Below are 16,146 nucleotides of genomic sequence, written 5' to 3' on the forward strand. Positions count from 1 at the left end.
CCTGGCCAGCCTGCTGGCCACCTGAACAAGTGTCCCTGCTCCTATGGGTACCCTCCCTGCCACTCAGCAGTCTCTGCCTCCTGTCACTGTCTCACAGGGGTTCTCCACACTCACCAAGCCTCCTCTGCTCTGCAGAAAATGGTGTCCACTTTCAGCGTCTGGGTGCCAAGTTCTCTCTGGGTGATCTTACGGTATTTGAGTGTGTTTTTATTTGTTAAGAAATGATAATTTTGCTTCACCCAAATTATAGAGGCATTTGAAGGGGTTATCAGTTGGGTCACAATGTTTGGAAGATGTATTGGGAACGAGTCTAGCTCCGGGCAGGAAAACAAAACAAATTTTGACAGTTTGGAACTGACTCAGACCTGTGCAAGGGAACACACCAAGCCTCTACTGCTAAAAATGGTTTGCCTCATAGGGAGAAAATGTAGGAAGATGGCATGCATTTTTCTTCTCTTCACTTTTGCTCCTAGAGAAGGAAAAGCTGTAACTCTAAGGTCCTACCATAAATAATTAACTTCAAACTGTATGCAGAATTTTTGTCATATTCCAAACAGATGCATTCAGGAGATCTGATTATGCCTTTGGGTTAAATGTGGAATTTAAATTTGTGGCAAGGTAAACATGGATTTTACTGATGATTGAATCATAAGGAAAGGTGTGCAGAGGCCAAGAACATGAGATTCAGATTCAAGGCAAGGATTTCACTCTTGCCTTTGCTACTTACTAAGCCTGTCCCTCCGGGAAAACTCATTTATCCTTCCTCAGTCTTAGAGATTTTAGCTGAGAACATTGCTGTCTGCCTCAGAGACTTGTGAAGATTTAATGACATAATGTATGTGGATTTTGCACACTGTGGAATATTATAAAAATCTTAGCAAGTATTTACCTTTGCTCTTTCAAAAGCAGAAACATATGATTTAAAAATCTATACATTGAGTTGGCTCTCTCTCCAGTCAATGAATTGATAGAAAGGTTACTGCAAAAATAAAGCATCATGCTATTTTACCTTTGTTAGCTATGGGATGCAATCACTTACATTTAATGTTGTCTGATGGTGTTACTACAAACACCGGCGTCTGGGATTATGAACTCAGAACATCAGAGCTAGAGGAATCTTGCAGCTAACTCAGCCCAGTTTCCCTTGATCTTGTGTGATGAGGTCCGGGGAAGGAGTAATGTTTGCCTTGTTTCACCAGCTTCCTGTGGGTGACGCAGGGCACCAGTCACACACTGAGCACTTCCTCCTCTCTATTCACAAGTGCCACACTTGTGCAACAGGAGAGGCAAATGGCTGTGCAAGAGGTGATCAGCATAGGATGAGCCTTTAAATTAAAAAAAAAATATTACAGTCAGTGACCTGTTGCCATTAATATTACTCCCTCTCATTCTAATGCATTTTCTCTATTGTTCTTACCACTTTTTAAGTCATTCTGGGAGTCCTCTGTTGATATCAGGCTACTTCAGCTCTTCCCTGAGGTCAAAATGGCCAGGAGAAAGGGATGTTTTGAATCAGTTTGCTTATCAAGGCAGCCAGGACAACACAACTAAAGATACTCAGGAAAGAGGACTCCAGAGCTGCTGCAGGAAGTGGCAAGCACAATGAAATGAGTGTATTTTTTCACCTTTTTTTGGTACCAGATCAAACTCATGATCTCATGCTTGCCAGGCAGGTGCGGTGCCGCCGGGCTATATACCCAGCTAGAAGGAGAATATTGAAAGAGAAAGGAAGTATTTTGAGAGGAACCAATGGCAGTACGTCTTTATTGTAAGTTTGCAAATTGGTGCAATCTTGTACTTTTGGGAGACTGCCACCTGTCAACCTAACTGCCTGTGTTTCATTGCTATGCAGTTTCTCAGGGGCAGAGCTATACAGCTTTCCTGGGCAGAGCTTTGTACCAATGAAGGAGCACCCCTTTTGCCAACCAGCTGTGGGTGCTCAGTGAGCCTTTAGCTCCATTTACTCACTGAAATCCAGGATTCTCCGTGGTGGTTTTCCCTGAGGCTGAAGTACTGTTGGTCATCTAAGGCCTGGGCAATGGTGCATGACAGTGGTAGATTCCATCGCTTGTCTTTTAACCAAAGTTTTCAACTTCCTCCAAGTTTCTTTAAAGGAATGACTTGCCTTTAGGAAAAGGGAAATTTTTGTTTGTTTGCTTGCCTGTTTGTTTGCCCTCTGTTTTTTACTAAAAGTGAAAAAGTGAAATGGTACAGGAAGGGAGGACTTCAGGTTTTGCCTTCTGAGGTTCTGCATCAGCCGTGCATCTTGACAATTCCTACAGAGGTCAGAGAGACAGGAACGTGGGTCCCTGAGCACAGGTTCCCCGGAGACCCTCGAGCAATCAGAGGAGCTTTTTGTTTTTTGCTTCTGATGGGAAGAAATTTCCCACTGGCCTATAGGGCACTTTAGAAATCAGGTGAGTTCCTTAAGTGCCTTTCTGACAATCCTTTGATAACAGAGGCATGGTCGTAATTGTCCTGGAAAAGGTCCCAGAAAGAGACTTTCTGAAACAAGTCCCCAAACGTCCTGCTCTCATGGCTAATGGCCCTGCTCACAGATTCTTCCCAACGTCTGATGGCCTTGGCTTGTGTCCGCCTCTCTCCCTTCTAGCCCTGATAGGAGGAAAAGGGCTGTCCCCCAGCCTGATGTGGCCACTCAGGCAGGGTGATTGTTCTTATCTCAGGGGAAGACAGGATTGCAGTGAGACGCAGGTCCAGCACTGGGGCGTGGGACCTGGGTCTGGCTCTGAGCTTTCCACTCTTTCCCGCAGTGAGACCTCATCTCAGGCCTGTTATTTTTCATTGTGATGTTTCATTCTCATGGCCTTCCATTAAACGGTTTGGGGTAATAGAACAAGGCTTTTATAATCACAGAGATTGGAGTTCAGCTGCCACCTACGACTCATACTGTTGGCGTTCTGGAGCAGGAAATGCAGAACTAACAAGTCACTGCTTCCTTATGAAGAGACCACTGCATTCATGTTAGGGAGAGTTTACACCAAATCCGTGCATTGCTTGCTACTAATGTTTCTGTCTACTGTGTAGAATATAACGGATTGATATGATAAGATGTGAATGGAAGAGAGAGCAAAACAGAAAGGAGAGAGTACTATTTCAATTAGTTATCTTTCCACAAGATCAAGAAAGCCAAATGTTTTGTATTTGTGTAGCCAGTTGCTATACCAAAAGGCTTTCCTGGAGGTGATAAATTTTAATTTTTTTGTGTGTTTAGCAACATAAGTACAACATAAGAAGAAAGAATCATGCTGAAATTCCCAATAGTACCTTCTTAAAATGGTGAATTGTCATGTCACTTTTGGTAGTAGTTTCCGTTTTGAATTTGGTGGAGAATGAGTATCTTCCATGGTCCAGGAACAAGATTTAATAAAGTTGTTTGATCTTAAAAAATTGCAAAAGATGATCCATTGTTTTTGGGGACTTGATATGTTGGAAGGCATTGAGAATGGAAATTCTACATTCAGTCTTTGTTTTTTTACGGGCTTCTTTCATGGCGTGGCATGGATGCCAAAATTGCTGAGCGTAAACTGGGATGTAACATTTAGGAAAGTGGTTTTACTTTTCCAGAATGATCCTGGGGTTCAACACTCAGACACCATTAGTGAGTGGACAAATACCACTCAGTAGACTGTGATGGGGAAGCATGAATAAAGAAGCTGTATGACAGTACAGATCTAAAAGAAAACAGATCAACTGTTATTGTAATCCCAAATACTGTGTATGGTAATCCAAGTATCACAATCTCTTTCTCAGTCTTCCTACAATCCAAAAAGTTGTATTAACAATTCCATTGAGACGTTATTGGAATCCTGGCAAATTAATTCTAATGTACATCTCCAATATGACCCATGGGGAGAGTAAAGACACCAAGACATCAAGGGGTCCTAAGTCCAATCCTGGTGAGGATGTGCAGACAGAAGCCCTGATCCTAGGCCTCTCCCAGAATTTATTATCTTGTGAAGAAGGGGCTAGTTTGAGGATGAGTGACAGAAAGGATGGAGGGAATTATAGAAGTAACTCGAGCTGGCTGCCCAGGTAAGGAGAAAAGCATCTTTGTAAAATGCAGAGATAATGACACGTAGAAGGATCAATCTGCATGATACAATTAAGGTAGCAACTGAATTGTTTTTGAAGGCTGTTATGTCAGTTTCTTTTTTTTTGATCATAAGGAAAAAATTTTAAGAAACACGGATTTCAAAACAAGTCCACTGGAGATCTTCACTGTCTATCATATTGTCTCTGGTTTTCTTCCAGATAGTTGTCCCCATCTTCACACACATTGAATACATACTGAACACTATAGAACTATCTAATCATGCTAGGAAGACAAAGGCTTTTTAGGTCTTCAAGATGTGACATTGGGGAAGTCAATAATGACTGCCAAAATGTTTCTCATTGTCTTTGAAGTCGCTGTCCTTATCTTTACGTATGCTGAAATTGAACATAATAGACTGATATCACTCTGATCAGTGAATGATAGTATTGCTAGATTTTATATCACAATGCTACAGATTTAGCACTAGGAATTTTAGTGTCTCTTCTTCAGAGTATCTGTTCATTACATCGTGCATTATATAATCTGTTTCCGTAAATAGTTTAGAAATTCTCCCCATGTGTGAATCTCTACATGTATATCTATCCTTTCTGTATTATAGGGAAAATCAGATCAAAACAAGACAACAAAACAAATTCTTAGAAAAACATGAAATGAGAAAGACATATAAAATCACAATATTTGATGTTCTACAGTAGTTACTATGCTTCTCTTATTATTTTCAATAGACTTGTCCACATCATCAAACATTACATAATTGAAGATAGCATTATGTAGCTATTTTAATAAAAACACAACTTTGGAGACATTGTAGGACTTCAAAAGCAGTTAATAATCAAACCAGAATGGGTATCTTATTACGCCTTGTCATCTTCAAAGTAGTTGCCTCTACTCTTGGACTTGATACTATCAAGCATACCAAAATCAAATAAAATCAGTCAAGACAAAACATCAGTCTAACAAACCAGGTTCAAATAAGATCAGTCATAATAAGACAATGTAACTAATACAGGGCTTCTGTGTAAGTTAATAGGAAATTAAGGAGAGTTACCATGGCATAGCCTGCTATTTTTGGGATAGCCCTCAAATCTAGTATGAGTAGATAGACAGGAACAAAATAAAATCAAACTAAACAGAGCAATAAGACTAATGTGGCTTTTAAATCCTGATACACTATTAACAATGTCCTCTGCCTTCCTTTTTTAGACAGTTCCTCCCTTTTCCCTTTTTCAGGGTGCTTTGTGTATTTTGGGTCCCACTAGTTTCTTTATTTTTTAGATTAGGGGGTCAACCCGTTATCTATCTGAGTGGTGCTGAACCTTTTTACCCCTGAGCTAGATCTTGAGCTGTATTCCTTTACTTACTAAAGTCATAAGATTTTCCTTCCTTCTAGCTGTGTAGTTCTACACTGCACAAAAGTGTCATGACTTTCCAACCTATCTGCAGCTGCTGGATGAGTTGTCCCTGTTTCTCTCTGGTTCCCTGTCACATAGAGTATCATTTTCTTGTCTTTGACTTTCAGTTTATTAACCCTCTTTCAGGTTGAGTATATGTGCTATTCAGAGCATCTCAATATATCCTGCCTCCTAATCTACTCTACCTGTGTTTCTTTTTGTTAGTGTATAAAGGCTATCTATATTAAAGATTATGGCTCACCTTCTCTGCCTCATTTCTGCTATTCTATTTTTCTGCTGTTATTTATCCACTTTTCTCCTTCATTCCACTGTCTGCCCTGTTCATTGAGGCCTCTCTGCCACTGTTGCTGGAATCCTGGTATTTGTTTTTCTCTCTCTCTAGAATGTCCTTCAGTATTTTTTGTAGGGTTGGATTAGTGGCCATGAACTCCCACAATTCCTCCTTGTCTTGGAAACATCTTGTTTCTCCATTAATTTTGAGAGAGAGTTTTTCAGGGTACATCAATCTGGATTGTAGGTCATTTTCTTTCAAGGCTTGGACTATTTTCCCCCAGGTTCTTCTTGACTTGATAGTTTGTGTTAAGTCTGTCATTATTTTGATGATTTTTCCTTTGTAGGTGATCTGCTTCTTTTCTCTCACCACTTTTAATATTCTGTTCTTGTAGATTTCTGGAATCTTGATTATTATGTGTCTGGGTTTAGATCTGTTTTGGTTGAAGTTGGCTGGAACTCTGTATGCCTCATTTATCTGGATATCATTTCTTTTTCCTATGCTTGGGAAGTTTTCTTTAATTATTTCTGTGAATAGTCTTTGTAATTCGTTTGTGGTTACTCTTGCTTCTTGGCTTACTTTTTTAAATCCTAAGTTATAGATCCTTTTGTCATATTCCAGACTTTGAATTGTTATTTCTTGGTTCCTTGTTATTTTTAATAGATCTTTTCTTTCACAATCACACATTGTAAATCTCTCTTCAAGTTTTGAAAGGCTAACTTTAGTTTCTGTCAAGGCATTTTCCCAGCTTTCAATGGAGTGTTTAATTTCCTGGTAATCTCTTTGGATCTGTTTCATGTATTCTAGGTTTTGTTTATGTTCTTCACCAAGGGTTTCTCTTCTTTTTCTGTGTTCCTCCATTCTTCCATCTGTGTCTTCTTGAGAGGGGCTTAGCATTTCTTTTATTAATCTTGTTATATCTTGCCTCACTTGGATTAGAATTTCAGTTTTAAGTTTGTCTATGAGGTCATGAATGTATTTCTTTATGCCCGCTGATGTTGTAGCCAATATTACATGATTGCTGCACTGGTTCTCTTCTGTATTTACCTCTCCTGGGCATATTTTCCCAGGGTAAGTGGCTGGAGGTTTTTTCTTATTTTTTTCTCTTGTCATGTTTCTGGTTTCTTCCAGCCAGGTGTGTGGTGGAGGTCTCAGGCCTTCTCTATATTGCTTGTGGTTTTTCTGAAGCATGCTGACTGGGGGCTTGCTGCCTTCTCCAGTTTGCTGTTATCTGAGGTGCACGCAGGGACAATGCAGGCTGGCCCCTCTCCTCTGAGCCAGTCAAACGGTGAGTGCTTTCAGCAACTCAGGCTGTGCTGTGGCTGACATCACAGGGCCAGGACAGTTTCCTCCCTGGCTATTGGGTCCCGATCAGGGGCATGACTCAGCCTAAGGTGATCCCACCAGTCCTCTCTGGGCCAGGGGCGACTGATTGACACCACTGCAGCACCAGACTCTGCCCCACTCCAAGATGTCTTCCAGCCAGCCACACCCACTGAGGGACCCAATTTCCAGCACTCACCAAGAATTAATTCAGCTCTTCATCTTGGCTCCACTCCACGTTGTGCCGCGTCCTCCTTTCAAGGGCCCGGGACTCAACAACTCCCATTATCAGCGGCCACAGCCTCAGTGTGACTTTGAATCATCTCACTCCAGTGCAGGCCCAGAACAGCGTGGGGTGGGTCTCAGTGAATGCATCCGGCTCCAGCCCTCCATCGACGTTTTTCCTCCTCCTTCCTATTTTCCTTTTTCCTTCAGTTTCCTCCTGGGGTGGTGAGAATTCCTCTCCTCTCATCTGGCCCTCTCCATGTGGTCAAATTCCAGCATCTCGGCTGTTTTTCCCAGAGAGGCTCTCTACCCAGCTACCTAGCAAGCCACCATCTTCTTGTTTCTGTTGGTCAGTTTCTGATATGTAAACTTTTGTGCCTCTGGGACTCACAGCCTCTTTATCTACAGGCTCATACCCAGTTGATATTCCTGAAGCTGACTGGCTTTACCATTCTGCTGTGGTCATATCTTTTACAGAGAGCTCTACGTGAGGAAATGGGAGACTGTCTGTTGGCTTTAGAGATCACAGAACAGTGCCTAGCTTATTTACAATGCTTAGAGCCAGTTGAAGACAGAAGGAAATACCATAGTCAGCTCTGTACATATCAGAATATGAAAAAAAAAATCTCAATACAATCAAAGTCACAAGAATTGTTCTGTATGCAAGGGGAGTCACTCAAATTGTCTCCTACAAACTGCAGTTCATTTTATTCTATACTTGCATTGGAAAAGGGACTTTGAGTCAATATTGACAGGGGGTTTTGGGCAAATAAACTAACAGGGAGAAGTATTGATGTTTTAAGAGAATTTTTCAACTTCCTGATTCATGAGGAAATAAGGTTTTAGTAATTAATGGAGAAAAATAAATGGATTGTGTCTCCATACTGATTATATTACACAGTGTGCTCTCTTTTATGCTTTTGTTTTCAATTACCTTTTTTTTATTTCTAGGATATTTATTACCTTCTATCCAAAGTGAGAATTTTTGTCTTGCATGTCAATAGCATGACCCTAATCCTTCCACATCAGTTAAATGAGATCAAGAAATTCCAAGCAACATTAATAAAGCATATTTCTGGGTTTGTCTTGGCGGTCATGAATTTGTGATGTTGAGTCTATGTCTGCTGTTCCTTTCTGGTGTTACCCCGTACTCTGGGGGCCACCATGCACTAAATGACTTTGCTCCCCTGTGCCCTTTTACCATCATGATCCTGCTTTGAGCCAGAAGACCATGGACTGCAGCTCCTGAAACCACTAGCCAAACTAATCTCCTCCTCTGTTACCCTGTGGCTGTTGGATAGGGTATCTTAGAGACCAGGAAGCTGAACAGTGCAGACAGGAGACCTTATGCTTGGCAGAGGAGGCCATATGCACTGAACGTTCCTCTAAAGCAGCAGAAAAGGTGCCTGGGAGGGAGACAGGTATTGATTTTGAAGACTGTATCCATGAGGAAGTATCTGTAATAAAAAATAGAAATCAAGACCAAACTCATTTCTAGTGACATTGATCTAAGCTTTGGTAGGCTTAGTGTAACCAAATACTATACAATGGGCTAGGTAGAAATAAATGCCTATTATAACACTATCTGACTTCATTCTCTTTGGCATATATATATAATTCTCTTTCTTCTTGAAGTTTATTTGTTTTTTGTTTGTTTGTTTCCTTTTGTTTTCTAATTTATTTTAGGCTGGGTTATTTACGACGGACCTTATTTTACTGGCTGTGACTTTTCTTTTGCATATATAAGATTTCTATATTATCATAATGCTTACAAAATTGAACTTCTTTGTTCACAACTAGGTGAGATTTGTATCTCTTCCCACTCTGATTTCCTTTGATCCCATCAGTTCTCATGTGGGATGGTGGAAAGGGTTTTGGGAATTTCACTAATGATGACTCTAGTTTGGGATAATTTAGTCTGAGCTTACTTTGACATGTGGTTGACAGACAACCATGCATAATTAAACTTCTGCTAATTGGCCTAGTTTCTGTACTGATTTATCAGTACTTGTGATAAAAAGATGCAGGGCTAGAGATGCTACTAGGAATTAAATATGTCCTACTGGAAAGGTGTTTGGCCTTGGAAGTAGGTCAATGGTAAAAGGATAAATGATTTAAAATATGTCACATTGGAAGCTTATCAATGAAAAAATTTTTTTCCCAAAAAGTATTTGACAGAGAAATATTTGATAATAATCCTCAGAATTTACATGGCATTACAAACTATCATTTATGAAGCTAAAATGAAGGTTCTAAATTATTAATAATTTTAAAAAGACAAATCCAATAAACCAATCTAGAAAAAAATTAAATTATCTTTGTTTTTTCTATCAAAAATAATGGTACAAAATCAAAATGTGAAGATGCAATCAATGAATGTACAGCTAGAATATATAGGAGAAGCCAGGCATGGTGTCACACACTTGTAATTGTAGCACTCAAAAGGTTGAAGCAGGAGGATCACCACAAATTCAGAACAGGCCTAGGGTACACAGTGAGTTCAAGACCAACATGAACTACATAGCAAGACCCTGTCCCAAAATGAAATATATACCAAAGTATATAGGCTGCTATATAATATTATTTCTCCTTGATTTTTTAATGTTTGTGACATTTTCAAAATTTGCACCTTGTAATTTCCTTTCTTTTAAAAATATTCATGTTTTTAATTTTGTATCCTTGTCCCTAAGAAATAAAGACTTTAAGTCCCAGAAAACTGGCCTGTCTTTGGGCTTACCTTTCCCACATGTACCGCATCATTAGTAAGAAAAAGAGGTGTAATGGCTTCTTTGTTTTAATAGTGATGAGCTACAAACAGTTTGCTTTAATACTTACTGTTCCATTGAGTATAAATCTTACCACCAATTGTCCAATGTTTCCAACACCAGAGACACTAAAATGAGAAAAACCAATGTTTGAAACACTGGAATGTGGTATATGGCTTAGCGTATCTGAAATAGAAAGAGGCAACTCTTTAGACTTCAGTGAATTTAGAGGACTCATTCCATGTCTCATCTGCCCTCAGCTGCTCTGTCTATTTAAGCCCTAATATATTTAGCAATTGGTTATCAGGAAGACAGCAAGTTAGAGACAATATAAGAATAAACTACAATGAGTCAGGCTGGGTTTGAGTTTTAGCTCCTCTAAGTAACACCTGTATGCGAGCCTGGACAGTGGTACACTCTCTTTGCACAATGATGTCTTCGTGTGTGGCATACGGCTTAGCAGTGTGAACCTCACAGACTTGCTATGCGACGTAAACCAATATATATAATATATATTGTTACATATCTAGTTGGTTCAATAGCTAAGTTATGCTAAGTGCTTATAAGCAGTGTGAAAAGCAGTAAATTGTTGGAGATATTTTTAAGAATTTAAAGACTGATAAAGAAACCAAGCTCAATAAACTACATATTTCACATAACAGAATCCTAGTTCTCCAAAAACCTTAGAGTGAAGAAAGAAATATGTCCCAAGAACAATTTAAAATGATTTTTATTTTACAGTATAATAGTATCAATTACTTCAATGTGTGAATCAATGTGTGTGTATGTGTCATTAAGGAACTAACACAGGATCTCACACATGCTAGGCAAAAACTATGCAACAAATTGAGCATGGTGGTGCACACCTATAATCCCAACACTCAGAACACTGAGGCAGGAGGATGGTTGTGGGTTTGAGGTCAGCCTGGGCTGCAGAGTGAGCTCAAGGCCATCCTGAATTACATAGCAAGATTCTGTCTCAAAAAACCCAATCAAACCAAACCAAACCAAACCTCCCTTTCCTCTTCTACTTTCTTCTTTTTGTCTTTCACAATCACATCTTTCTACTCTTCTTCCCTTAAGTGGACATCATCTACAAGAAAAAATGCTCCAAACATTTCCCAGTGCTTTATCTCTTTGAATTCAGTGTTGTTATTTGGAAATCTAGTTAGAGGTGAAGCTCTGGCATTTGCTGTTACCCCTGAAATCACAGCACCCGCCATCTTTCTGTCTACAACCTAGGATTTTTCTTGTTTTTAGAAACTAGCATACTTTTAAAAAATGTCAAAGATTTCAAAATAAGTGCCCTATTTCCTTATTTTCAAAGAACTTCTTATTTTTATCTCTTTGGTCATGGATTGCTTGATTCATTATTATTACTACTTTCTTGAAAATACCATGAATTCCTTTGCCCTCATTTCCCTCTTTTTTAACCACCTCAGAAGGAAATTATTATTCATATCCTTACTGTCTGCACCTGGGCAGTTAGATCTGACTGAGAGAAAATCTCACAAGTAAGACAATCACTTGTGTTTCCCTACGTGATCACTAAGTGGAAAGGAGAATTGCCTAGGATCCTTCCATGTGTCCCTAATAGCTCTTTTTATCATGGTCCAAAGACGACTATTCCAAAGCTAATTCTCTCCTCAAACCATCCCTTCATCTTTTTCAGGGATGACTAGCTTCGTCTTTCAAATATAAAACTGAAGCCACCAGAAGTGAATGCCTATATCATTTTTGACATAGAAGCCCTCTTAATATACACTGTGTGACAGCTGATGTTCATCTCTCAGGGGTATGCATCTAGGATCATAAATTCTAAAACTCAGATGTACCTCCTCTCCTAACTCCAAGGTGATTATGTGTGGATGCTACATTACTCCTGAGAGAAGTTTCTCTGAAAGGGAAGATAAAGTTTGGATTTTTGCCGTTTCACCACTCCAGTGTTGGTGTAGAAACTCGGTTGTCCTGTTTTTGTTTTTACAGACCTACAGACTCGAAAGAGGAATTCTCTATGAGAAGTACCTGCACGCAGATATAAGCCCCACCTCGTCTGAGAGGAAGGATGCAGCCTACAGTGGGAAGGACCTTCTTGTGAGGCTCTTTGTCACAGACATCTTAGTGTGTGTTACATCAGCCCTGTTTCCTGTAGATGCATTTCTCAAATAAGACTGGATTTCAGTGGCAATAGCTGCAGATTAAGGCAACTTCTGGACTCCAAATGGTGACAGAACGCTCCCCCTTTGCTCACTTCTCCAAATCTATCTGGAGAAATAGCTCCTGATATTGGGACCACTCTAACATCCTTCAAATCTGTGGAAATATGCACATATGCACATCTCTCCTTTCACTCCGTCATCACTGTACAATGCATTTCTCCAGCTATCAATGACTTCACTGTTGTGCTGGATTTCTTGCCTCTTGCATTTCAAATGTCTCCACCTTTAACAAGTCACTTTCTCCCATGTAAATTAAAAATTAATTTTAATTTTTCTGGTGATTTTTTTCTCAGTGGCCTGGGAACAGTCTGCAACATTGCCCACTTACTTTTTTTTTTTTAAATTCATTTGGTATCTTAATACACTTTTTCCCAGAAACTGCTTTATTTTCGGTGCTTCCTTTAATAACCAAAAATGTCTGCCATTATCCTCTGTTCTTTAGTTTATTGGTCACTGATGGCTGTGTGTATTTTGTTTTGAATCTGAAAGTTAAAAAAATGTAAAGTTTCATCCTAGATGCCCATATGCCCAACATCCAGAATCAATACGAATATGCTGTAATTCATTCCAGTAATACAGTTTCCTTTATTCCCCAATTTCACTTCCAAGGCTACCTCCCTAAACTTTGATCTTGAATTTGTTGTGTTTCCTACTGCTCCGTTTTATAGATGCCTTTAAAAAATGCCTTAATGCTATCATGCCGTGTCACTAGGCAATGGACTGACTCCATATTATAATAGTAAAAGTCTGATTGGTTTATTTTGTTTCTTACTGTATCTTATATATGAACACACTACATTATTTCTGCATTTATATTATTTCAAGTTTTTCTGACATATGTTTTTGAATTTTTCTATAATTTTAACCAAGGAACAGAATCTCAGTATAGGAAGTCTGTTCATTTCAGTTTCATTAGGTTTCTAATTGCTTTCTAAATTAGTTTTATAAATTGGTAATGTCAGACATCCTAAATTTTGTCAATTATCGGATGCATAGGCAGCGTCTTCTCACTGTTTCATTGATTCACACATTCCTGGCTTCCTGTGGGGCTGTATCTATTTTTGTATTTACTAGTTATTTTCCCCTCTGGGAATTGTCTGTTCCATTCAATTAATTCTTTTCTTTTTTCCTTAGTGAATTTATTACATTATAAATATTGACTGGTTGGCATTCTTTTCATTTCCTGAAGATCAAAATGCCTTGTTTGGTATACGGTAGAAGCATCTTGTTCCAATGAGACTTCTTTGTAATGCTATATCTATACCTTTACATTCCTGAGACCTAAAATCCTGATTTTGTATAATCAAAAATGTCATTTTTTTCCTTTTTCTTGTTTTAAATTGTCTTATCTAGGAATTTTTTCACATTTTTAGTACTCCTGAAGATGTTATGCATTTTTGCCTGAGCAAATACAAATTAGATTTTATGCACTGGATATTTAATGCATCAGGAAGATTCTTTTTCTGGCATGTACGGTAGTGCTCTAGACTTTATTTCACATTAAAAAATTAACTGGCCATCTTTCCAAGTAATGTGCAGTCACGTACTGATGCGTACACTGTACATGCCAGGCACAAATGCACATTATGTTCTTGTCTGGTTCAGGTGTCTCCACTGGATATTTTCTGTTTACATCTGAGCCCTTCCTTTAATTGTTTCATTACCATAGATTTTAAAGTCTCAAGTCTCACAGGGCAAGCCACCTTACCTCTTTTAGTCTTTTAGAATTCCTTTGGGAAATGTCAGATAATTACTCAGTCGAGTAATTTTAGAAATAATTTGTTGGTCTCACAAAAAATCATGTTCAAATTTTGATTTAAATAACCCTGAACATATGGATTTTGGGGTGGGAGGAATGGACAACTTCAGGATAGTGTGATTTTCTATTTATGAGCACAGTATACATTCTCTTTTATGTAATTCCTAAAATCTCCTTCAGTAGTACCTTATACATATCACAAGATGATTTGTCTTCATATTTTGTTGTTTATTTCTATATGCCTTTGGGTTTATTCCTGAATGCCTTCAGTTACTTTTGTGAACGATTCCTTTTTCTGTGAGAAATATTACTATTGGTATAGATGTTAGGTATTTATTTTTGCATTTTGATCTTGAATTTGTCAGGGCTTCTACATTTTCTTAAGTATACGCATTTTGTATACAAATCATCAAAATGTTACTTAAGAATGATCAATTTTACTCTTCATTTTCTAGTTCTGAGAATCCTTTTGAAAAATAGTTGCCTGTGTCACAGCAAAAGCAAGATGAAAGTGTCTAGAAGGAGGTGCAGACAAGGAGCAGCCCAGAGGTGGGGCTCTGGCAGGCGGCACTGGAAGGCCTGTGAGCTTCAAGCTGTGGCTCACGGGGGCGTTCGGTCACTGTACAGTTCCTGGCCATCGCATGGACCAGATGCCTCTTTCCATGGGCGTTGGCCACTGTGGCTCCATTCAGCTTGGACTTTGCTCCCTGGACCTGTGTGTGCAGTGGTCAGGGAAGTTGTGCCTGTGCCTCCATGGTCTTCCCTTCCCCTCCCATTGTGTGGCTACTACCAGTGCCCAGGAACTAACTTTCCAGCAGCAGAGACCCCTACTGAGACTGGTGAGCAGTTTCCATTCTCCTTGAACAAATCCAACTCCTGCAGCACTGGATTCCATGACTCTGCCGCTTATTCACACTGATACCAACCTTAATCAACTTCCAGTTCCCTAAGCATACCCCTGCATTTGCTCCTTTAGACTGTCTCCCATTTTTTCCCTGAAAGTTTAAGAATTTTAATCATAGTCAAACCTGAGATGAAGCGCACAAACCATTTGCACCTGTTGCTCAGATTATTTCCTGGGTGTCCCACACTCTGAGGGCATTCCTTCCAGAAGCTTCTGCAGCAGTTATTCTTCACCTGACTTAGCTCATGTCTTCCTGGGACATGTGTTACTATGATGATATAAGTCACACTTCCTAGGATGCCTTGTGAATTTATTATTTCAAAATAAACCATGCTTTCCCTGTTTATTCTGGTGAATAAGCATTCAGCATATTTTATTGAATAAATGTTGATCTAAATATTGTTTAATCCATTTTCTACTATCTAAAAGATGCACTAAGAAGTGATTACAGTCACATCTCAGATTTATTACACATGGAATTTGCGTCTCGCTCGTACAGCACTCGACTTAATAGTTTTCAAAGAAGGGATGGTATAACAAAATACTCTGCCCACCATTGTCATGCATTTCGTTATGCTTTTGCTAGATTTCTAACCCTCTGGGCTTTTATGCAGGTAAATCCAATTCATCCTTTAAAACTCAGCAGGAATCTGAAAATACCTCACCCACAGAGGCTTTGCATCATGGGGTACTGGCTGGTGATGTCTTCCACCATTGTTTAATTCTAAAGTGTGGTCTTGTTTCCTCACTAAAATGTTAAGATATTCATGAAGTAAATGTTGGTGTACTGTTATGGAACAGAAATGGCACTTTGGAATGAAAATTTTTTTATATAATGGGAGAAGTTGAACTTAATATAAATTAAAAATGTATGGATATTTTTATGTAGAAGAAAATGCATTTGACCATACTATTAAGAAGATAATTCACACTCATGACTGAAGAGACGGAGATAGTGGAGGACACTAAATTGTGCAAACCCTCAGTTTAGACCGAGGAAATAAAGGCTTACTATTGTGTGTGTGTGTGTGTGTGTGTGTGTGTGTGTATGTGTGTGTGTAATCCTTTTAGTCTTCCCATGTAAAAAGTCATAGATACTAGCAAGATATGCATTTTATTTTAGGGAGAAAAGAGTTTTGTGTAACTTGTAAGCTCTAGAGAAGTAGGATACGCCTTTTCTCCCCAAATAAGTA

General features: G+C 39.0%; 1 pseudogene; it reads left to right on the forward strand.

Annotated features, from left to right (window-relative positions):
* LOC101787171 (NBAS subunit of NRZ tethering complex-like) overlaps positions 1-15,350 on the forward strand; it is a 129,833-nt pseudogene extending 114,483 nt beyond the window's left edge.
* The last annotated feature ends 796 nt before the right edge of the window (positions 15,351-16,146 follow it).

The sequence above is a fragment of the Cavia porcellus genome, unplaced genomic scaffold (assembly GCF_034190915.1).
Source record: "Cavia porcellus strain 051 isolate PalLab524CR breed Dunkin Hartley unplaced genomic scaffold, mCavPor4.1 scaffold_8, whole genome shotgun sequence".
Taxonomy (NCBI): domain Eukaryota; kingdom Metazoa; phylum Chordata; class Mammalia; order Rodentia; family Caviidae; genus Cavia; species Cavia porcellus.